At 33.5% G+C, this 24,991-nt stretch overlaps 1 protein-coding gene and 1 pseudogene across 11 annotated transcripts in view; one reads left to right on the forward strand and one right to left on the reverse strand.

Moving 5' to 3' along the window:
• The window catches only part of DACH2 (dachshund family transcription factor 2), a 667,650-nt gene that overhangs the window by 310,262 nt on the left and 332,397 nt on the right, over nt 1-24,991 (forward strand). The gene's annotated exons all lie outside the window — the stretch shown is intronic.
• On the reverse strand, nt 15,360-15,478 carry LOC118607941 (annotated as a pseudogene).

Below are 24,991 nucleotides of genomic sequence, written 5' to 3' on the forward strand. Positions count from 1 at the left end.
GAATAGACCTGTAATGATATAAACTTCTTATTTCTGCTTTTGCTGTGTCCCAAAAGATATGTCATGTTTTCATTCTCATTTAATTCTCTGTATTTCTTCTTTTTTTCTTTAAATTAAGTTTATTGGGGTAACCTTGTTAATACAATTATATAATTTTCAGGTGTACATTATAATTTGACCTCTGTATATTCTATTGTGTGTTAACCACTCAAACTCCAGTTTCTTTCACCTATCATATAGTTAATGTCCTTTAGCCACTTTACCCTCCCCCTACCCTCCTATATTTGACCCCCTTTAACCATCTAACCCCATCCTCCTCCACTCTCTGGTAACCACTAATCTATAGTCCATTTCCCTGAGTCTCTGTTTGTTTGTCCTGTTCATTTGTTGCTTTTAGGTTTATATCCCACATATAAGTGATATGTGATTTTCAACTTTTTCTGTCTGGCTTATTTCGCTTAGCATGATTATCTTGAGGTCCATACATGTCACAAATGGTAGTATTTCATCTCTTCTTATGGCTAATATTCCATTATACATATGTACCACCACTTCTTTATCCAATCATGTATCGTAGGACACTTCAGTTGCTTCCATATCCTAGCCACTGTGAATAATGTTTCTATGAACATCAGTGTGTAAATATCTTTTTGGATATGAGTTTTCAAGTCTTTGAGGTAAATACCCAGTAGAGGGATTGCTGGATCATACGGTAGAGATCAATTCTTAGTTTTTGAGGGACCTCCATACTGTTTTCCATAGTGGCTGTACCAATATGTAGTCCTAACAACGGTGTATGAGAGTTCCTTTTCCTCCACATCCACTCCAATATTTGTTCTTACTTGTCCTGTTGATTATAGCTATTCTAACAGGTGTGAGATGGTATCTCATTGTTGTTTTGATTTGCACTTCCCTAATAGCTAGTGATATTGAGCATCTTTTCAAATATTTTTTGGTCACTTACGTGTCCTCTATGGAGAAGTATCTGTTCAGGTCCTCTACCCATTTTTTGATTGGGTCATTTGTTTTTTTGTTGTTATTGAGTCATATGAGTTCTTTGTATATTTTGGATATTAAGGCCTTATTAGAGGTGTTGCTTGCAAATATATTTTCCCATTCAGATGGCTGTCTCTTTACCTTGTCGACAGTTTCTTTTGCTGAGCAGAAGCTTTTTAGTTTGATGTAGTTCCATTAACTTATTTAACTTTTACTTCCCTTGCTTTTGAGGTCAAATTTATAAAATTCTCCTTAAGTCTAAGGTCCATAAATTTAGTTCCTATGTCTTCTTCTATGCATTTTATTGTTTCAGGTCTTATATTCAGGTCCTTAATCCATTTTGGTTAATTTTGCTGTGTGGTGATAGACAATAGTCTAGTTTCATTCATTTACAGGTGGCTTTCCAGTTTTCCTAGCACCATTTATTGAAGAAACTTTTCTTTCTCAACTGTATGTTTTTGGAATTTTTGTCGAAAATTATTTACTCCTATAAATACGGGTATCCTTCTGGACTTGTGATTCTATTCCACTGGTCAATGTGTCTTGTGTCTGTTTTTCTGCCAGGATCATGCCGTTTTGACTACTGTAGCTTTGTAGTATAATTTGAAGTCAGGCAAAGTGATACCTCCAGCCTCATTCTTTTTTCTCAGGATGGCTTTGGCAATTTGGGGACTTTTGTGCTTCCATACAAATCTGTTTTTTTTTTATTCTACTTCTTTAAAAACACCGATGAGATTTTGATGGTGATTAAATCTATATAATGCTTTAGGTAATAAGGTCATTTTAACTATGCTGATTTTTCCAGTCCAAGAACACAGAATATCTTTCCATTTCTTTGTATCTTCATCAATTTCTTTTAATAGGGTCTTGTAGTTTTCATTATATTGGTCTATCACATGGTTCATTAAATTTATTATTGGTATTTTATTTGTTTTGTTGCAATTACAAAATGAATTATTTTTTTCTACTTCTTTTTCAGACACTTCATTATTAGAACATAGAACCACTATGGATTTTTGAATGTTGATTTTGTATCCAGAAACTTTACTTATTGTTTCTAGCAGTGCTCTTGTGGAGTCTTTAGGGTTTTCAATATAGAAAACCATGTCATCTGCAAATAATGATAGTTTGATTTCTTCGTTTCCTATTTGGATGCCTTTTATATCTTTTTCTTGTTTGATGGTACTCGCTAGGACTTCCAAAGTTATATTGAATAACAATGGTAATAGTGGACAGCCTTGCCTTTTTCCTGATCTTAGAGGTTTTCCATTTTTCATTGGGTCCTGCTACCAGCTGCATGGAACTCAACAATTTTCCCAGGTAAGGCTGTTCAGGGAACTCACCGCACCTTCTTGCCTCTGCCTCCTCCTACAGATAGCTCTGGGGGCTGTGAGAGGCAACTTCTTTATTTCTCCCAGTCCACCGCCCAACACCCAGGGTTCTGACCTGTGGCAGTTCTTACACGCAGGTTCCATGCTCAGACATGCTGGTGTGTAGTTTGATTGTTCTTTGTTGAGTTTTAGATGTTCAGCTTATTTTTATTTCAAGGTGAGAGATCTGAAGATGTCTCACTTAGCCATGTTTCTCCAAACTTTTCTGCAGAGGTTTGTTTTAAAGCAGACCGGGCCTCCAGAGTGAGCTATTACCACATTGTGACTCTGATAGGATGGTGACAAGGCATCTAATTGAACTGAAGTTGTGTGCTAGGTCATGTGAGCCAGACTCCTTATCTTTTGAACTCTCCTTTTATTTCTTATTTGACCCAGTCTTTCTTTAGTTGCATGTTTTTTAATCTCTAGATATTTGTGCTTTTTCCTGCTTTCTTTTTGCACTTGATTTCCAGTTTCAAAGTACAGTAGTTAGAGAATGTGATTGGTATAATTTCAATCTTCTTCAATTTTTTGAGCTAGTTTTGTGTCCCAAAATATGGTCTATCCTTGGCAATGGTCCATGAGACTAGAGAAAAATGTGTAATCTGGTGTTTTGGGATGAAAGGCTTTGTAAATGTTGATTATGTCTAGTGCACATAATATGTCATTTGAAGTTGATATCTCCTTATTGATTTTCTGTTTGGATGATCTATCCATAGCTGACAGTTGGGTATTTAGGTCCCCTATTACAATTGTGTTTTTGTCAGTTTCCCCCTTTAGTTTTGTTAGCAGTTGCTTTATATATTTTGATGCTCCCTGACTGGGAGCATATTTGCTGATATGTGTTACATCCTCTGGATTTATCGTCCCCTTTTTATTATGAAGTACCTATCCTCTCTCTCGTTACCGTTTGTATCTTGAAATCTATTCCTTCAGAGATGAGTATGTTTTTACCTGTTTTTTTGCTGTTTGCTTGGGGTTTTGTTTTTCACCATTTCATTTATTGTCTATATTTGTCCTTGCAGCTGTGATGCATCTCTTGAAGACAGCATTTTGTTGGATTTTATTTTTTTGATTCGGTCTGCTACTCTGTGCCTTTTTATTGCTGAATTCAGTCCATTTTCACTTAGGGTGATTATTGAAATATGAGTTTTTTGTATAGCCATTTTATCCTTTATTTTCTGATAGCTTCATGTCTTCATTTTTTTTTTGCCCTCATGTTTCTGTCTGTTATTTTAATTTGGTGATTTTCTATGATTTTTCTCTCTGTTTTCTCTTTTATTTTATTTTTAAATTTTTTTTGTTGTGTGTCTTAGTTCTGGATTTTGTGTGTGTGTGTGTGTGTGTGTGTTACCATTACATTTATGTAAAAAAAAGATTCATATATATAGTATTCCTTTTTCTTCTGCCTTTGTCCTATCTCCATTTCCCTTACTCCTTCCTCTTTTCTGTTTTTGTTGTGTTCAATTATCCCAATTTATACTGTGAGTTCATTTCTGAATTGCAGTAGCTATTGTCTTCTTCATCTCTTTTTAAAATGTTTTTACTTTCTTTAACCATTATGTAATATTTAAGTTTATGATACCCTGTTCATAATATGGGTTGCAACTTCTTGTTTCTGTCTGTCTGTTATCTTACCCATAGTTTTGTATTTTTTGATCCTTTTGTTTTAGAAAGAATGACCCCCTTTAGTATTTCCTGTAATGAGGCCTTTTGGTAGAAAATTCCCTCAGCTTCTATATGTCTGAAAGGTCTTTATTTCTCCTTCATATCTAAAGGAGAACTTTGCTGTATATATTATTTTTGGCTGGTAATTGCTCTCTTTCAATAGTTTGAATGTTTGATTTCATATCCTTCTAAGTTGCAGAGTTCCTGCTAAAAAATGTGATGATCTTTTGGGTTTTCCTTTATAGTTTACTGTCTTCTTTTTCTTGGCTGCCTTGAGGCTTCTTTCTTTGTAATTAATTTTTGATAGTTTTAATATAACGTGTCTTAGAGAAGGCCTTTCTGGATTGAGATAATTAAGTGTTCTCTTTACTTTTTGAATTCAAGGATCTGGTTCTTTCCATAGGTTTGAGAAATTCTTGTAGACTGTTTATTAGAATAGGCTCCCTGTTCCCTTCTCCCTCTCTTCTCCTTCTGGTATACCCATTACTTTTATATTGCTTCTTTTGTCAGATAATTTTTGAAGAGTTCTTTCTTTTTTTCACTCTAATGTCTCTTTCATTTTGCACCTGTTTTATATCCAAATTTCTGTCTTCGATATCACTAATTCTTTCCTCCATTTGGTTAGTTCTATTTCCTAAGCTCCCTATTTCATTCTTTATTTCTTCCAATGAGTTTCAGCTACAGAGTTCTGTTTGGATATATTTTTAAATTTCTATCTTTTTGGTAAAGTATTCCTGCTCATTGATTTTGTTTCTGAGTTTATTGAACTGCCTCTCTGAGTTTTGCATCTCAGTGAGTTTTCTCAGAAGTGCAAACTTGAATTCTCTGTCATTTAGTTGCATATTTCTATATACTTAAGTTTATTTTCTGGAGATTTTTAATTTTCTTTCTGAGGTGCTATGCCACCTTGGTTGTTTATGGTGTTTAATGGATTACTTCTCCGCTTAAGCATTGATGTGAATGCACTCTGATTTTTAAATAAAAGTTTATTATTATTAAATGCAAATCCTCTTTAGGAGATTCATAAGAAAAGGCTTTTCTTTTGTTTTCCAGTAGGTAGCACACAAGCATCCTGCACTGCCCAGGCCTCCTGGATTTCTGCTATGTGGCCAGGTTACCTCAGTCCCAAGGCTACACCCTTGCGGCAGAATTTGGTGGCAATGAGGTTCCAAGCCCCGGAAAGTCTGTGAATTCCCAATGCTGCCCTAGTAGCTTGAGTCAGTGTTGTGCTGCCTGGGTTTCCCCAGGTTCCTCTTCCAAGATCATCCTGAATGGGGGGAGGGATGGATGGAGTGGGTTAGCAGATGCTGCCAATGTGCCTTTGTTCTACCAGTAATGGAGACTGCTAAGCTTTGGCTTTCACACCTTCCTATTTTTACCCCTGTCACTGGGACCAGTCCGCCACTCAGAAGCTGTCTCCTCAGTTCTTGGGGTTGCAAACTTTCTGCTTTGAAGCCCAACTCTCACTGCTGCATTTTCCTCCGTGGTCTGTTGTTAACTGGGAGGGTAGGGGGAGGTGGCCAGACTTTGTGACTGCTTTCTGGAACATAGATTCGCATCTCTGTATTCTGTCTCTGTCCTGATCTCTACCCTGATCGTTGGATTGCGCCAGTAGTAAATGCTGATCATTCAGGCAGAAATACTTGGGGCTATAAAAAGTGCATACTGCAACCTGATTCCTCCCTTCTCCCTTGTCTAGTTCCACAAGGAACTCTGGGCTGCATCAGTGGTATTTGCCTCTGTTCCTTTCCCTTTGGTCCTCCCTTGCTCACTCAATTCATATACCTTCAGATGCTTCAATGCACAGATCTCTCAGAAATGTTTTTGTGTTAAGCTGTGTATCTTCTATTGGATTGTAGCCATTCAGGTTTTTTTTTTGTAATTTTAAGGGGAGAGATCAAGGGAACTCTTCCTGCTACCATGCTTCTGACGTCACACTACATGAGCGTCCTGTTTCAAAGTGGAGCTTGAACTTTACTCTGTAGGAAGCCAATTAATCCTTTTTGACCAGGGGATAACAGAATAGAAATTTTAAGCAGATTTATCTGGCAGTTATAGGTGGTTATACTGGAGCAGGGAGGTAGGTGTGAGTAGTGTCTGGAATTTGGGCTCTGATTAGAGGTTGCTGTAAACCCTGGTGAGGAGATAAGCCAGAATTTCAGCAATGACAATAGAAAAGAGTAATGTGTGTGTTTCTCACTGTATGTTTGGAGTGTACTGACTCTCTTGTTTCTATGATTTTACTAATTCATATGTGCAGTTTTTAAAATTTCTACATATCTCACGCAGATCTTGACAAATAAAGTGCTTTGCTTATTATAGGTACCAATAAATGTTAACTGACCAGCTATATGAAATGTTCATGATGTTTAAAGTAGATGAGATTGTAATAATATTTTTTTTAACTTTAAGGTGGTTAGTTTTAGTCGATATATGAATCAGAGATGGGAAGATTAGATTGGAAAGTTACACTGAATATGTGAGTTACCCGTTTTTAGAAAAGCTTCTTAGCTTTTTCATAGTTTATGTGGACGAAAATCTGATGTGTGGAATGTCATATTTTGCATGGAGCTCATGTTGAATGCATATTTGGTGCCTTTATCTTGGATTCCAGTTGACTAAACACTACTGTGTAGACCTATACTATAGACATTGTTTATTAATTCTTATCAAATGTGATTAATTTTTCATTAACAATGGTTGATATGTGGGCAAGAAAATAAATAGATAAGTGAAATATCAAAACCTCAAAGTTACTGGAATATGAATTTGGGGAAAATTGGTTATGTCAGTCATGATTACTCCCCATTTCACCTTCTAGATCTTTACTTATGATGTGATGCTATCTTTCCCCTGTTTTCAGTACAGAACGTCTTATATCTCTAAACAGATTTAGAGTTCATAATTTTTTATATAAATGCATTTTTAAAAATTCCAATGTGACAGAGAGGATTTATCACAGTCTTTAGATGTATTATTACTATGAGTAGATCCTTCAGAGCTTTTGTCATGCACACTCTTCTCTCCCTGGTTGACATTTATTCCACCAAACACATTTTTCCACAGTAGATTAGGTTTGGTTTTATGATGATAATATGCTAAGGAAGGTAACTCACATTTTTAAGTAGCTCCATGATAGTCCTAGGGAACTCCTTAGCAGCTCACTTTAATGTTGTATAGTTCTAATAGGATTTGAAATTAGGGAATCATCCATAGTTTGTGGCAAAAATATAATCAGAGGTACTGTCACTATGCTTACCCTTTAAGTTATCAATTATTTGCACTACCAAAAACAAATTAACCAAAACAAAATAATGAAAATTGATCATTTCTAAAAAAAAAAAAATTAGGAGGAAGTGACTGAATACCAACCTAAACCTCTCACCTGAGCTCCAGACCATATATTAACCCTTTACTGGGTACCTAGATGTCCATAATATTACTTAACTTTAACAAATTCAAAGCCAAGTTTATTGTGTTCACTCTCAATATTTTATGCTTCTCCCTGTGTTCTCTTTCTCAGAGAAAGTGGTTCAGTTTTGGCCAAACCAGGAATCTGGAATTCATCATTAATTTCTCACTCAAGTACACTGTTAACTTATCCTATAGATTTTATCTTTTAACACTCTCATATCTACTCCCTCCCCTTTGTTAATACTGTCAATACTTTAAAAATACCCTTTATTATTTTCATAAGCAATAACTTAAGCCCTTTTAATGGATTTCAATTGCTCTCTATATAATCCCCTATCAGGTTATAATTTGTAAACATTAAATCTTGTCAATTTTATATGTACCATGTGATGAGTTGGGAGAGTTGTATGTGGTTATAATCACCACAGTCAAGATGTGGATGATTTTCTATCACTTTTTCAGTTAGTCCCCTCCCCTGATCTCAGCCCCAGTCAACCACTGACTTGCTCTCCCTTACTATAGTTTTGCCTTGGAATCATACAATACGTAGTCTTTTATGTCTAGCTTTCCTTTGGCAAGGAAGAATGGCAAGAGGGAGATAAAAATGTTTTAATAGAGATCACCAGTTCTGGTGATAGTTAACTGGATCTTTAGTAGAGATCCAGTTAACATGGTGATTTTAACTGGAGACAAGAGAATAGGAAAGTTCTCTTAGAAGAGGCCTCAGTTTGATTCACTTCTATTACTCATATTAGAAATAGAAAACCTAAGTTTTTGAAAACATCTGCCATCATTTCAATCCTCCATGGCCTCTCATGTATTAAGAATATTCATAAATAGAAGTAGCATGAAGAAATTCCTGATGATAACATGTTGTATATGACTGTTATAAGCCCCAGAAGCTATAGAGTTAATTCCTTGTCCTAGACCCATACTTAGTCTTGGCTTGTATTGTCAACTCTTAAAATGACAGAATCTATAAAATGACCAGTTTCTACCTGTAGATTATAGTAAGAACCCTGAAGTTCTTTTGCTTGAGATCTCATTGCTCTCAAGAATAAATAACCATGCTGCCAGAAGTAAAATATACACATAATCTAAAAATATATATGAAATATCATATACCTACTATTGCCAAACTCCACACTACTATTCAAAGCACTCCTGTCCAGCTTTATTTTATGCCCTCACTCTACTCTTCTTTACATCATATTACTCCTACTCAGGTTACACATACTTTTATCAAGTCTCAGTACAGTCATATAATAGGTACATGTTTTAAACACCATGTTCTCCTTAAAGGAGATTTTAATACTGTTTCTTCTTTCCCTCCTCATCCAAGAACGAAATTCAGCATATGCTAAGCAAAGTGGCAAGCAGAATATTGTTGAAATGTTTTTATTTTCCGTTTGCTTATATTCTGGATGTGGCCACATGTCTCATGTGTCTAGGAACTGTGACCTGGTATCTATTCCAAAGCCATCTCTTCAATTAGGGTATAATCCTGTATTCTGCCATGACAAGGTTGAGTTCATCCCAAACAGTGTAGTAGAATGATCCCTCGAATTGGGTCATGCACAAAATTTAGATTATCCCCGTAAGCCTTTAGTGATCTAAACTTACTGAAGCAGATTTCAGACAGCTGTTACCAAAACAAGTATACTTTATTAGCTGCACAATCTCTCTCTGATGCCCTAATCTTTGCCAGCTAATTTAAAAATATACATCACTATTGCTTAATGTGATGATATTTAGTTGGTGAGACCTGCCTTAGCCTTACCATTATTATCCTGATCCATTGATTTTTATAATTACAAATTGAAAAATATACCTATGAGTAGCAACGAAGGCTTGTACAAGCATATAGCTACACATATTGTTTGAAATTTTCAATGTGTGCTTTCCGTTTTTTTTTTTCATGCCCACCTGTATATGCATGGGCAGGCATTGAGAGCTATACACATACATACTTCACATTTTAAACTTAAAATAGGTATTTTATTTTATTTTTTATTTTTAAATTTTATTTATTAAATTTATTAGGGTGAAATTGGTTAATAAAATTATATAGATTTCAAGTGTATTACATGTATATTACATTGTGTATTCACCACCCAAAGTTAAATTCCCTTTCATCACCATATTTTTGAGCTTTTAACCTTATCTACCTCCCTCTCCCTTTCCTCTGGTAACCACTAAACTACTGTCCATGTTCATGAAATAGGTATTTTATATATTAAAATAAGAAAACAGTGTTACATATGAAAGTTTTACATTATATGTTTATATGTATATATATATATCTACACACATACATATATATACATATATATGTATGTGTATATATATATATATATATATATATATATATGTACCATGTGATGAGTACATATATATATATATATACACACACACACACACACACATACATACACAATCAGGTTGGAAAATTTATTTTAGTACTCACTTATGTGATGGCAATGTTACAATACAGAAAGTCAGAAGATTTTAGGTTCTATCCCTCAAACCTAAACTCTTTCTTATTAGAAATACCTTATATACTGAGGAGAAAATGTGCACATTGAAGTCCACAGGGCAGAGCACACAAAAAGATACATGGTAGCACAATCTAGTGCAAACTGTTGGCCATCTGGAAAAGTGGAGGGTAATCATAGTTTACTTTCCTGTGCAAGAGTTACTTTATGAAAGTAAACAATTTGTGAGGGATATAGGCAGAGGAATTGTTACTTATTTTTTTTAATTGCAAATTTTATTGTGTAAGGCCCTGAATGCATGAAAGTTTGAAGGGTAAGATTATAATCAGATACTCAGATACACTGCTTTTCCCTTGTCATTTTACTTAACACTCCTTCAGGACCTGATAAGTATTTCCTCTTTTCTTAATGAAACTATAAAACATAAGTTTGGATGTGTTCCATTTCTAAATTTAATGTCAAAGTTGCCAAAGAGGTCCTGTACTTTGAAATATCAATGATTGTAAGAGTGATGATTAAGATAATCAAGAAAGCAGGACAGGCTGACAGAAACCTTCTTATAAACTCAGTTAATTTTTTTTTTCTTTATTGAAAATACCTTTGTTAGTAGCTGATGGAAGAACAATAAATCTCGTTAAAAGAAAACTCTCATGATAAAACCCAAGCAGTACATAAACACTTATTATCGAATAATTATTTTTGATTAATATTTTATATTCATATCACTATGAGAAATAGGTGAGAAATATATTTGTTTAATAAGGGGAAGAAAGTTTTTTATCTGAATTTGGGTCATTAGTTTGCTGATATACCATGTTGGGTGTTTGCTAGTAAGGAACTTTGTTTCCATTATAAACATTACCTTAGTGAGCTTTAAAAAATAATGAAGACTGCTGCCAACTTTAATCTCTTTCTGTAATATATTTGGCATTTGAGAGTACTTTTTCCTTTACAGATTTTAATGACCAAAGAATTGATCTGGCTTGCTTTTGAGTTACAGTGAATTAGAAAGAATTGTTAATTATGTTTAGCTGCAATTTGGGAGTTGTTGCTTAAAAACCACAAACAATGACTACAATTCCAAAAAAAGTTGGCAAGTGATTAGTCCAGAATTTTTGTTGGATTATATTTGCCATTTAACAGACGTGGCATAAGAAGATTAAACCTTGAAGAGTGCTCTACCTAATTTTCAAATGAATTTTATGCAGCACTCTTAGCCTTTTCTTAAACTCCACTATATCATTTTTCATCAGAACAGAATTTGCTACATCCTGAATTTCTCTTATGCCTAGAAAGGGGTGGGTAGCAACTAAAGTAATAAAAGAAAAACATATTAGAACACATTAAGAATACAAGGCTGCTCACATAAGTAAGTGCACAACTAATTGTTGATTGAATTGTGATATTCAAGAGGAGCTCTAGTGTACTTTGACATCAGGATATGGCTGTTCAATTCAGCTACGTTTCATACTACACAAATAAGGCACAGTTGTAAGACTTTTGGGACAGTTAGTTCCATGCTCATAAATTGCAGCCACCCTCAACTAGCTATTTTGCAAATATATGGTATTGGTCACAGAAAAATGGGCTACATAAACTATAGATGGAGCAATTAAAATCTCTCTCCATTACTGGGGAAAACCACATATTGGTCGCACACATTCATGTACAGATGCACAATGAACCTGCACAGTGTTACTTTTGGTCTAACGCTCAAAAGAAGCATATTACCATTAATTTGTAATTATTCCTTTATTCATCCACTCATTCATTTATTCAAAAAATGTTTCATTCCTTTTATGGACAAAGTACTGTGTTAAACATGGAGCATTAATAGATAAACAACACAGCGTTTTTTCTTAAAGAGCTTAAAATTTTTAGAGGTCTAAGGTCATCCACAAATAGTTACTATTTAATATAAATATAACAGAGGCAATGAAAGTGATATATTTTTGTGAGAAGATCATGATATGTATTATAAAGGAGATTTGATAAAGCTAACTATAAAAAAATGGTTTCTGATTTTGCCTAATATGCATTGACAAATTTTACCCTAACATTACAAAGGAATCTTTTTTTAAAAAAACATACATTTTTATTGAGATTTGTTAAAATTTTCCCCTTAAATTCATGTACCATACAGAATACAACATAAAATATGTAAAATTATTTTAGGTCAGCAAATTTTTAGTATAATTGATTATTTTTAATCTATCCATTGTGTTCCCTCATCTGCATAATAAGTCTCATTATCTCAAAACAACATTTTAAAATTCTTTTTCAAAAGTGAATTTGAGACTAATCTCAAATGCTAGACATCATTTACTTTAATAATTATTTTACTAGTTACATTTAAGAAATATTTACTTTTTACTATGTGCCAGGTACTGTAATGGACGCAATAATTTAGAAGAAATAATGTACCAAACGAGTCTATTTATCTTTATTTTGTAAAGATTTTTGAGGTTTGCATGTGTTTGTTTCTGAGTGCTTATGTATGTGTGTTTTAGAGCAGGAAAGAAGGAATTAGTCAAGGTAGGAGGAAGTAGGAATGGAATAAGATGTCAGTCAAGTTGTTTTTTTCATTTAGGCAAAATTAGTATACAATGTCATATTAGTTTCATGTATACAACATAATAATTTAAAATTTGTATACAGCACAAATTGATCATCATGATAAGTTTAGTTAACATCCATCAGCATACAATTGACCCTCTTTACCCATTTTGTCTGCCTTACCACCCAGTTGCTCTGTGGTAATTACCAAACTGTCCCCTGTATCTGAGTGTTGATTCCTTTGGTTTGTTCATTTGTTTTGCTTGTTCAATTCCACGTGTAAGTGAAATCATATGTTTTTCTTTCTTTGTCTGACTTATGTATAACTTAGCATAATACTTTCAAGGTCCATCCATGTTGTCGCAAATGGCAAGATCTCCTTTTTAATTGCCAAGTAGCATTATATATATTTGTGTGTGTGTGTGTGTGTGTGTACACACACATATGTACATAATGTATCTTCTTTATTGTTCATCTATTGATGGACAAATAGGTTATTTCCATATCTTGGCTGCTGTAAATAATGCTGCATTGAACATAGGTGTATATATAAGTTTTTAAAGTAGTGTTTTTGTTTTCTTCAAATAAATTCCAAGAAGTAGAATAGCTGGATAATTTGGTAGTTCTATTTTGAATGTTTTGAGGAACTGCCATACTTTTTTTTAATTTATTGAAGTGACACTAGTTAATAAACATATAGGTTTTAAGTGTACAAATCTATAACACATTATCTGTATATTGCTTTGTGTGTTCACCATCCAAATTTAAAAAGTTAAATTTCCCTCTGTCACCATATATTTGACCCCTTTTATCCTTATCTACCTCTCTCTTCCTCACTTTCCCTTTGGTAATCACTAAACTGTCGTCTATGTCCATGAATCTCTGTTTGTCTTATTCATTTATTGCCTTTAGTTTTATATCCCACATATAAATGAAATCATATGGTTCTCAACTTTTTCAGTATGACTTATTTCACTGAGTATGATTATCTCAAGATTATCCATGTTGTCTCAAATGGCAATACTTCATTTTTTTTATGACTGAGTAATATTTTGTTGTATATATGTACCAAATCTTCTTTATCCAATCATGAGTCAAAGGGAATTTTGCTTCATGTCTTGGCTACCATGAACGATGCTACTATGAACATCAGGGACCAAATATCTTTGCAGATAAATGTTTATAAACTTTTGGAGTAAATACCCAGAAGATGGATTGCTGAGTCATATAGTACTTCTATTCTTAATTTTCTGAAAAACCTCCATACTGTACATTACAATCAGCAGTGCATGAGGGTTCATTCCCCCCCCACACAACCTCTTCAATACTTGTTATTACTTGTCCTGTTGATAATAGCCATTCTAACAGGTAGAAGGTGGTATCTTATGATGATTTTGATTTGCATTTCCCCAATAGCTAGTGAAGTTGTGGATCCTTTCATATATCTGTTGGCCATTTGTATGTCTTCTTGGGAGAAGTGTCTGTTCAGGACCTCTGCCTATTTTTTAATTGGATTTTTTAAAATTGTTGAGTTGTATGAGTCCTTTGTATATTTTGGGTATTACACCCTTATTAGAGGCATAGTTTGCAAATATCTTCTCCCATTTGGATAGCTAACTTTTTCCTTGTTGATGGTTTCTATTGCTATGCAGAAGCTTTTTAGTTTGGTACAGTCTCATTCACTTGTTTTTTTTTTTATTTTACGTCCCTTGCCTTTGAGGTCAAATTCATAAAATCCTCTCTAAGTCCAAGGTCCATGAGTTTAGTACCTATGTTTTCTTCTATGCAATTCATTTGTTGTTTCAGGTCATATATTTATAACCTTGATCCATTTTTAGTTAATTTTGGTATATGATGATAGAAAGCAGTCTAATTTCATTCTTTTGCATGTGGCTTTCCAATTGTTTCAGCACCATTTATTAAAGAGGTTTTGTTTTTTTCATTGTATGTTTTTAGCACATTTTTCAAAAATTATTTGGCTATACATATGGGGGATCATTTTTGGGCTCTCAATTCTATTTCATTGCTCTGTGTGTCTGTTTTTCTTCCAGTACTATGCCATTTTTGTTATTGTCACTTTGTAGGATAATTTGAAATTAGTCAGAGTTATACATCCAGCATTGCTTTTTTTTTTTTTTTTTTAAGGATTGCTGTTGGTATTTGGCATCTTTTGTGCTTTTATACAAATCTGATGATTTTTTGTTCTATTTCTTTAAAAAATGCCATGGAGATTTTGATGAGGATTGCACTAAATCTGTATAATGCTTATGGTAATAAGGCCATTAAACTATATTGATTCTTCCAATCCATGAACTCAGAATATCTTTATATTTCTTTGTGTCTTTTTAATTTCCTTTTACAGTGTCTTATAGTTTTCAGTGTATAGATCCTTCACATGCTTTCTTAGGTTTATTCTTAGTTATTTTATTCTTTTTGTGTAATTGCAAAATGAATTGTTTTTTCAGTTCTTTTTCTGAAAATTCATTATTAGAGTATAGAAACACTATGGATTTTTGTGCTTTGATTTTGTATGTTGAAACTTAACTGTATTTGTTTATAATAGCTTTATTAGTAGTCTCTAAGGTTTTTTATATAGAGAATCACGTCATCTGCAACAAGTGACAATTTGACTTCTTCATTCCCTATTTGGTTGCCTTTTATCTTTCCCTCCTGCCTCATTGCTCAAGCTAAGACTTCTAACAATATATTGAACAAGAGTGGTGAGAGTGGACAATATTATCGTTTCTTTTTTATTTATTTTTATTTATTTATTTTTTTAATTTAAGCAAGGTGACCCTTGGTTGACCTCACAGATTTCAAGGAACTTGTCAGCTTACAATTCCTTAATTTTTATTTTTCACACCTACAGCACCTGGTCTTTCTAGGTGGTCTCCCATCCAAATACTTACTAGGCCTGACCTTGCATAGCTTCTGAGATCAGACGGGATCAGGCTTGTTCAGGATGACATGGCCATAGACACATTGTCTTATTTCTGATATTTGAGGGAAGGCATTTTGTTTTTTCCTATTAAGTATAATGTTAACTAAGGGTTTGTTATTCATGGTTGTGATTATGTTGAAGTACTTTTATTCTATGTCCATTTTATTAAGTGTTTTAATCATCAATGAATGTTTTGCCTTGTTAAATATTTTTCTGCATTTATTGATATGATTATACAATTTTTAAAAATTTTATTTATGTGGGATATAGCATTAACCAATTTGCATATGTTGAACCATCCGCATGCCCCTGGAATGAACTCCACTTGATCATGATGTATAATCTTTTTAAATGTATTCTATTTGCTAATATTTTGTTTAGTAACTTTGTATCTAGTATTTTGTTTAGGAGTTTTGCATCTGTATCATTAGAGATATTGGTCCTCAGTTTTCTATATTTTTGTGTGTTATCCTTACCTGGTTTTGATATCAGGGTAATGTCGGCCTTATAAAAAGTGTTAGGAACCATTACCTTTTCTTCAATTTTTCGGAAAATTTTGAGAACATGTATAAATAATCTTTGAATGTTTGGTAGAATACATTAATGAGTCATCTTGTCCCGGACTTTTACTTTTTGGGAGGTTTTTCAATATTGTTTCAATTTCCTTACTGTTGGTTGGTCTACTTAGATTTTCCAGTTCTTCATGATTCTGTTAGGAGGTTGCATATGTCTAAGAACATGTTTATTTTTTCTAGGTTATTGAATTTGGTGGCATATGATCTTTTAGTATTGTTGTATGATACTTTGTAATTTGGTGGTATTTGTGGTAAATTTTCCTCTTTCATTTCTGATTTTGTTTATTTGTATCCTTTCTCTTTTTTCTGTAGTGGATACAGCCAGGGGTATATCAACTTTTTTGATTTTTTTTAAAGAACCAGCTCTTTGTTGCATTATTTTTCTATTGTCTTTTTGTTCTAAAGTTTATTTAATTCTGCACTAATTATTATTATTTTTTATCTGCTGACTTTAAGCTTCATTTATTCTTTTTTTTCTAGATTTTTTAAGGAGTTATTTTAGATTTTTGAGGGCAACTTTTTTCATGTCTTGAATACGCCTACAATGATAACTTTCCTCTTATTACCACTTATGCTGTATCCCAAATGTTTTGATATATAGTATTTTCATTCTCATTTGTTTCTATGTATCTCTTGATCTCTCCATTTATTTCTCCTTTAACTCAGTTGTTATTTTTTAGCATTTTATTTAATCTCCACATATTTGTGGTTTTTTCTGCTTTTCTTTTTTCTTTCTTTTTTTTTTACAATTAATCTCTATTTTCATAGCGTTATGGTGAGAGAATATGCTTGGCATGATTTCAATCTTCTTAAATTTGTTGAACTAGTTTTGTGTCCCAAGATACGGCCTATCCTTGGCAATTTCCATGAGACTAGAAAAGAATGAATAATCTGGTATTTGGCACAAAAGGCTTTATAATTTTTTATTATATCCAATGGGTCTAATGTGTCATTTAAGGTTGAGAATTTATTATTGATTTTCTGTTTGGATGATCTATCCATAGCTGACAGTTGGGTATTTAAGTCCCCTACTACGATTGTGTTTTTGTCAGTTTCCCTCTTTAGTTCTGTTAGCATTTGCTTTATATATTTTGGTGCTCCCGGATTGGGAGCGTATTTGCTGATATGTGTTACGTCCTCTGGATTTATCGTCCCCTTTATTATTATAAAGTGTCCATCCTCTCTCTCATTACTGTTTGTATCTTGAGATCTATTTCGTCAGATATAAGAATGGCTACACCCAATTTTTTCTGGATGCCCTTGCTTGGAATTTTGTTTTTCACCCTTTTACTTCAAGTTTATATTTTTTCTTGCAGCTGAGATGTATCTCTTGAAGACAGCATATGTTTGGGTTTTCTTTTTTTTTATTTAATCTGCTACTCTGTGCCTTTTTTATTGCTGAGTTTGGTCCATTTTCACTTATGGTGATTATTGAAATATGAGTTTTTACTATAGCCATTTTATTTTTTGTTTTTTTGATAGCTTCGTGTCTCAATTTTTTTTGGCCCTCATATTTCTGTCTGTTATTTTAATTTGGTGGTTTCCAATGATTTTTCTTTTCGTTTCTTCTTTTTATTTTTTTTTGTGTGTGTCTCAGTCCTGTATTTTTTAGTGTGTGGTTACCATTAAGTTTATGTAAAGGAAAATTGCATATATATAATAGTCCTTTTTCTTCTGCTTGCAACTTATCTCTATTCTCTTTTGAAGATTCAAACATTTACTCCTCCTTTTCTGTTTTTGTCTCAAATTATACAAATTTACGCTGTGAGTTCATTTTGAACCCTCAGTAGCTGTTTTTTCTTCTCTTTTTAAAATATTTTTTTACCTTTAACCATTACATGATATTTAAATTTATAATACCTTGTTCTTAATAAGGGTTGCAATTTCTTGTTTCTATCAGTCTGTTAGTCATCTTACTCATAGTTTTGTACTATTTTGTCTTTTTCTTTAAGGAGAATGACCCTCTTCAGTATTTTCTTTAATGCAGGTCTTGTGGTAGAAAATTCCCTCAATTCTATATGTCTGAAAAAGCCTTTATTTCTACTTAATATATAAAAGAGAACTTTGCTATATATATGATTTTTGGCTGGTAATTGCTCTCTTTCAATATTTTGAATGTTTGATTTCACTTCCTTCTAGCTCATAGAGTTCCTGCAAAAAAAATATGTGATAATCATCTAATGGATTTTTCTTATAGGTTACCATCTTCTTCCCGGCAGCTTTGAGAATTCCTTTTTGCAATTAATTTTTGACAATTTTAATATAATGTTTATTGTAGGGGGCCTTTTTTTAATGATATTGGTTAAATCATCAAAATTCAATAAGTTTCAGTTATACACTTAAACAGTAAGGCATATGTATATATTTACACTGTGTGTTCGACTCCCAAAGTTAGATTTATTTCTGTCACCACATATTTGAACTCCTTTGCCCTGTCCATTGCCCCTCTCCCCTCACCCTCTACCCTCTGGTAACCACTAGTCTATAGTCCATGTCCATTAGTCTTTGATGGTTTTCCTGTTTATTTGTTGCTTTAGGTTTATATCCCACATATAAGTGATATCATGTGATTTTCAACTTTTTCTGTCTGGCTTATTTTGCTTAACATGAATATCTCGAGGTCAATCCATGATGCCACAAATGGCAGTATTTCATCTCTTCTTATGGCTGAATAATATTCCATTGCATATATGTACCACAACTTCTTTATGCAATCATCTATCATAGGACATTTTTGATGCTTCCATATCCTGGCAACTGAGAATAATGCTACCATGAACATCTGTGTGCAAATATCCTTTCAGATAAGGGTTTTCAAGAGTTTGGGGTAAATAACCAGGAGAGGGATTGCTGGATCACGTGGTAAATCAATTATTAGTTTTTTGAAGAACCTTCATACTGTTTTACTGTTTTTCATAGTGGCTATACCAATATGCAGTCCCATCAGCAGTGTATGGCAGTTAATTTTTCTCCGCATCCTCTCCAACATCTGTTATTACTTGTCCTGTTGATTATAGCTATTCTAACAGGTATGAGATGGTTTCTCGTTGTGGTTTTGATTTGCATTTTCCTATTAGCTAGTGATGTTGAGCATCTTTTCAATTATTTGATGGCCATTTGTGTGTCCTCTAGGGAGAAGTGTCTGGTCAGGTCTGCTGCCCCTTTCTTGATTGGATCACTCGTTATTTTTTTGTTATTGTTATTGAGTTTTATGAGTTCTTTCTATATTTTGTATATTAGGCCCTTATCAGAGGTGTTCCTTGAAAATATATTTTCTCACTTGGATGGATGTCTCTTTGCCTTGTTGATGAATTCTTTTGCTGAGCAGAAGCTTTTTAATTTGGTGTAGTCTCATTCATTTATTTAGCTTTTACTTCCCTTCCTTTTTGAGGTCAATTTCACGAAATCCTCTTTAAGTCCAAGGCCCTTGAGTTTCGTTCCTATGTTTTCTTCTATGCATTTCATTGTTTCAAGTCTTATATTCAGGTCCTTAATCCATTTTGAGTATATTTTGGTGTGTGGTGATAGACAACAGTCTAGTTTCATCCTTTTGTGGGTGGCATTCCAGTTTTCCCAGCACCATGTATTGAAGAGGCGTTCCTTTCTCCACTCTATGATTTTAGCTTTTATGTTAAAAATTATTTGCCCATATAAATATGGGTTTAATTCTGGATTCTCGATTCTGTTCCTCTGGACCCTGTGTCTATTTTTCTGTCAATACCATGCCATTTGATTACTGTCACTTTGCAGTATAATTTGAAGTTGGGCAGAGTGATGCCTCCAGTCTCATTCTTTTTTTCCTCAGGATGGATTTGGCAATTTGGAGTCATTTGTGCTTCCATATAAATCTGATGATTTTTTTTTCTAATTCTTTAAAAAATGCCTATGGGATTTTGATGGGGATTGCCTTAAATCTGTATAATGCTTTAGGTAATATGGTCATTTTAACTATGTTGATTCTTCCAATCTAAGAACGCAGAATATCTTTCCATTTCTTTTTATCTTCTTTAATTTATTTTAATAATGTCTTGTATTTTTTATTGTATAGGTCCTTCAAAAGTTTTGTTAGATTTATTCTGGATATTTTATTCATTTGTCGCAATTGCAAAAGTAATAATGTTTTACTTCTTTTACTGACACTTCATTATTAGAGTATAAGAACACTATGGATTTTTGAACTTTAATTTTGTACCCAGAAACATTACTGTATTGGTTTATTATTTCTAGTAGTGTTTTTTTTTTGGAGTCTTTAGGGTTTTCTATATAGAGAATCATGTTATCTGCAAATAGTGACATTTCGACTTCTTCCTTTCCTATTTGGATGCCTTTTATATCTTTCTCTTGCCTGATTACATTTGCTAGGACCTCCAATGTTATACTGAATAACAGTGGTGATAGTCTTGTTCCTGATCTTAGAAGGATGGTTTTTAGTTTTTCACCATTAAGTAAAATGTTGGCTGAGGGTTTTTCATAGATGGTTATGAAAAGGTACTTTCCTTCTATACCAATTTTGTTCAATATTTTGGTCATAAATGGATGCTGGATCTTGTCGAAGGCTTTTTCTGCATGTATTGATATGATCATATGATTCTTATTTTTTAATTTGTTTATGTGGTGTATCACATTAATCAATGTGTATGTTGTATCATCTCTGTGCCCCTGGGATGAAGGCCACTTGATCATGGTATATAATCTTTTAAATATGTTGCTGTATTTGGTTGGCTAATATCTTATTTAGGATTTTTGTATGTGTGTTCATGAAAGATATTGGTCTGTAGTTTTCTTTTTGTGTGTTATCTTTACTAGGTTTTGGTATCAGGGTAAAATTGGCCTCATAAAATGAGTTGAGAAGTATTGCCTCCTGTTCAATTTTTTGGAAGAGTTTGAGGAGAATAGGTATTAAATCTTTGAATGTTTGGTATAATTTGCTTCTGAAGCCATCCACTCCTAGACTTTACTTTTTGGTAGGTTTTTGATCATTGTTTACATTTCCATATTGCTGATTGGTCTGTTTACATTTTCCAGTTCTCGATTCAGTCTAGGAAGATTGTATTTTTCTAAGTCCTAGTCCATTTTTTCTAGATTATAAATTTGGTATTATGTAGTTTTTCATAGTGTTCTTGTATGATGCTTTGTATTTCTGCGATGTTACTCGTAATTTTTCCTCTTTCATCTCTGACTTGGTTTATTTGTATCTTTTTTCTTTCTTTTTTTTTTTAGTGCATCTAGCCAGGGTTTTGTTAATTTATTAACCTTTTCAAAGAAACTGCTCTTTGCTGCATTTGTTTTTTTCTTTTCTTTTTTTTTTTTTGTTTTCAGTTTCATATATTTCTGCTCCAATTTTGATTATTTCTTTCCTTCTGCTGACTTTAGACTTCATGTGTTCTTTGTTTCCTGTTTTTTTTTAAGATGAATCATTAGGTTGTTTAATTGGGGTCATTCTTGTTTTTGGAAATGGGGCTGTAATGACATGAACTTTCCTCTTATTATTGCTTTTGCCATGCCCAATCATTTTCATATTTGTGCTTTCATTATCATTCATTTCTATGTATCTCTTGATCTCTCTTTTTATTTTTTCTCTGACCCAGTTATTCTTCAGTAGCATGTGGCTTAATCTCCATGTATTTGTGGGTCTTTCTGATTTCTTTTTGCAATTGATTTCTAGTTTCAAAGCATTTTGATCATGGAATGTGGTGGTATGATTTCAAACCTCCTATATTTGTTGAGGCTATCTCTGTGTCCCAGTATGTGGTCAATTCTCGAGAATGTTCCATGTGCACAAGAGAAGAATGTATAAGCAGTTATTTTGCGATAGAAGGCTCTGTAAATGTCAATTATGTCCAGTTGAACTAATGTGTCATTTAAGGATGTGATTTCCTTATTGATTTTCTGTTTGGCTGATCTGTCCATATCCGACAATGTGGTGTTTAGGTCCCATAGTAAGATAGTGTTTTGGTCTGTTTCTCCCTTTAGTTCTGTTAGTAATTGCTTTATATATTTTGGGGCTTCCTAATTGGGAGCAAAGATAGTAATAAGTATTATGTCTTCTTGGTCCATGATTCCCTTTATCATTATGAAGTGTCCCTCAGTATCTTTCTTTACCTTTTTTATTTTGAAGTTTATTTCATCTGATATTACTACCACTACTCCTGGTTTTCTCTGAATGCCATTTGCTTGAAATAATATTTTCCAGCCTTCACTTTGAGTCTATATTTGTCTTTGGAGCTGAGCTGAATCTCCTGGAGAGAGCATATAGTTGTTTTTTGTTTTTTTGTTTTTGTTTTTGTTTTTTTGTTTGTTTCATTCTGCAACTTTGTGCCTTTTTATTTGTGAGTTCAATCCATTTACATTTAGGATGATAATTGGAATTTGAGGTCTTCTTATAGCCATTTTATCTTTTGCTGTCTAGTAGCTCAGTGTTTCCATTGTTTCCTTATCCTTGTGTTTTTGTTTTCTTCATTTTGATTGTTTTTTGTGCATTTTCCCTCTGTTTTTTCTTGTTTTATGTTATATACTTCAGTTCTCAATCTTCTCTGTGTGATTACCATTAGAATATGTAAAAGATAGTTTTATATATATATATATATATATATATATATATATATATATAAAATCAAGTCATCCATTTTCTTCTGTGAGTGCCTTATCTCTATTCTCCTTAGTGAATTTTGATCTTTGGATCCTCCCCTTTTCAGTCATCATTATCTCAATTTGTCCCTATATATGCTGAATGTTCATTACTATCTTGCTATAGCAATTCTCTTGTTATTATTTAAGCTTATAATGCCCTGTTCTTAGTAAGGGTTGCACTCCTCTGCTTCTAGTTGCCTAACAGTCACCTTACTCCTAATTTTGTTTTTTTTTTTCATTTTGTTTTAGGTGAACTGGCCCTTTTCAGTATTTCCTATAGTGCAGGCCTCATAGTGGAGAATTCCCTCAAGTTTTGTATTTCTGGAAATGTCTTTATTTCTTCTTCACATTTAATGTAGAGCTTAGCTAGATGCATTATTTTTGGCTTATAGTTCCTTTCACTTAATTGTTTAAATATTTGATTCCACTCCTTTTTATCTTGTAAGGTTTGTGCTAAGATGTCTGAGGATTATTTAATGGGTTTTCCTTTATAAATTACCATTTTCTTGTACTTGACTGCCCCGAGAATCTCTCTTTGTCATTGATTTTTGGTAATTTTAATACAATGTGTCTTGGTGAAGCCCTATTTGTGTTGAGATAATTGGGTGTTCTGTTGAATTAATGATTTCCAAGCTTGAACTCATTCCTCAGTTTGGGGAACTTCTCTTCAACTATTTGTCTGAAAATGCTTTCTAATCCTTGCTCATTTTGCTCTGCTTTAAGAATGCCCATTATTCTTATGTTTCCTCTCCTGATGTTATCAGCTAGTTCTTGAATTTCTCTAATTTCTCTTTCATTATTTTTCATTCTTCGGTTTGTCTCTTCTTTTTTTTTTATTTCTAGATTTTTGTCTTTGAAATCGCTGATCCTTTCCTCCCTTTGTTTGGCTCTATTTCCCAAGCTTATTATTTCATTTTTCAATTCTTGCAGTTTGTTCTTTATCTCTAGTAGTTCCATTCTGTTCTTTTTGAGGATTTCAATCTCCTTGCTAAAAAAAACTCATTCTTCTCATCTAGTTGATTTTTTTTTTCAATTCCTAAAATTCTTGCTATGAATTGTTTTAGATCTCACTGAGTTTTTTTCAGAAGTACCATTCTGAATTCTCTATCATTGAAGTTGCATATTTCTATGTCTATAGGCTTATTTTCTGGAGTTTTTTTCTCTTTTTCTTGTTACCTTGGTTGTGTTTAATGGACTACTGCTCTGCCTGTGCATTTATGGACTTGGTTTCTGCTTTTTTTTTTCAGAAAGAAAATTTATTTTATAAAGTTCACTCTTCAGCCTGTTGCAAAGAAGGCACTTTTCTTTTGTTTTCCAGTATGTGACTTCTAAACCTCTCAGATCCCTGCTTTGTATAAATCCTTAATAATGCCCTTTATTGATGTTTAATTGTGCTTGTCACTTTCAGTCTCTGTCTCTGTCAGTTTTAGCAATAGTTTTGGTAGCTTTTTGCTCAGATTGTCCTGGAGGTACACAGTGTTCAGTCTCAGAGGATATGCAGGGAGGAGTTTTGGGTTGCAGGATGGGGACTGCAGCTCAGCCTCGGTTTTGCAAGCCTGGCTGGTATAAATTAACTGTTGTTTATCTGCTGTCCCGCTTCTCTGCTTTCTGTCCTTATAACTGGGCCCTGCTACCAGCTACATGGAGCTCACCATTCTCCTAGGCAGGTCCGCTCAGGGAACTCCCCACACCTTCTTCCCTACCCTTTCCTCCTACCAGGAGCTCCAGCTGGGACAAGTAGCTTCCTGGTTTCTTCCAGTCCACCACTCAACACCCAGAGTTCTGACCTGTGGTAGCTCTTGTGTGTAGATTCCACGCTTAGACTTGCTTGTGTGCAGTTTGTGTTTTTTATTTATTTATTGTTTTTTGGGTTTTAAATGTTCAGCTTATTGTTTTAAGTGGAGAGATCTGGGAACATCTCTCAGTCTGCCATGTTTCTCTAAACTTGATCTAATATTTCTTGTTAAACTGGCTTGTTGGTGATGAATTCCTTAAGCTTTTTCCTGTCTGGGAAGCTCTTTGTCTCACCTTTCATTTTAATTGAAAGCCTTGCTGGGCAGAGTATTCCTGGTTGTAGATTCATATTTTTCATAGGTTTGAATATTTCTTGCCATTCCCTCTGGCCTGTAAAGTTTCTAGTGAAAAATCATCAGGCATTCTTACAGGGGTACCCTTTTAAGTAACTAGCTTCCTTTCTATTACTGCTTTTAAGATTCTCTCTTTGTCTTTGACCTTTGGCATTTTAATGATGATGTGTCTTGGTGTGAGTCTGTTTGAATTCTTCTTCTTTGGGACTCTTTTCACTTCCTGAACTTGTATGTATAATTCCTTTTCCAGGTTAGGGAA

The sequence above is a fragment of the Rousettus aegyptiacus genome, unplaced genomic scaffold (assembly GCF_014176215.1).
Source record: "Rousettus aegyptiacus isolate mRouAeg1 unplaced genomic scaffold, mRouAeg1.p scaffold_m13_p_9, whole genome shotgun sequence".
Taxonomy (NCBI): domain Eukaryota; kingdom Metazoa; phylum Chordata; class Mammalia; order Chiroptera; family Pteropodidae; genus Rousettus; species Rousettus aegyptiacus.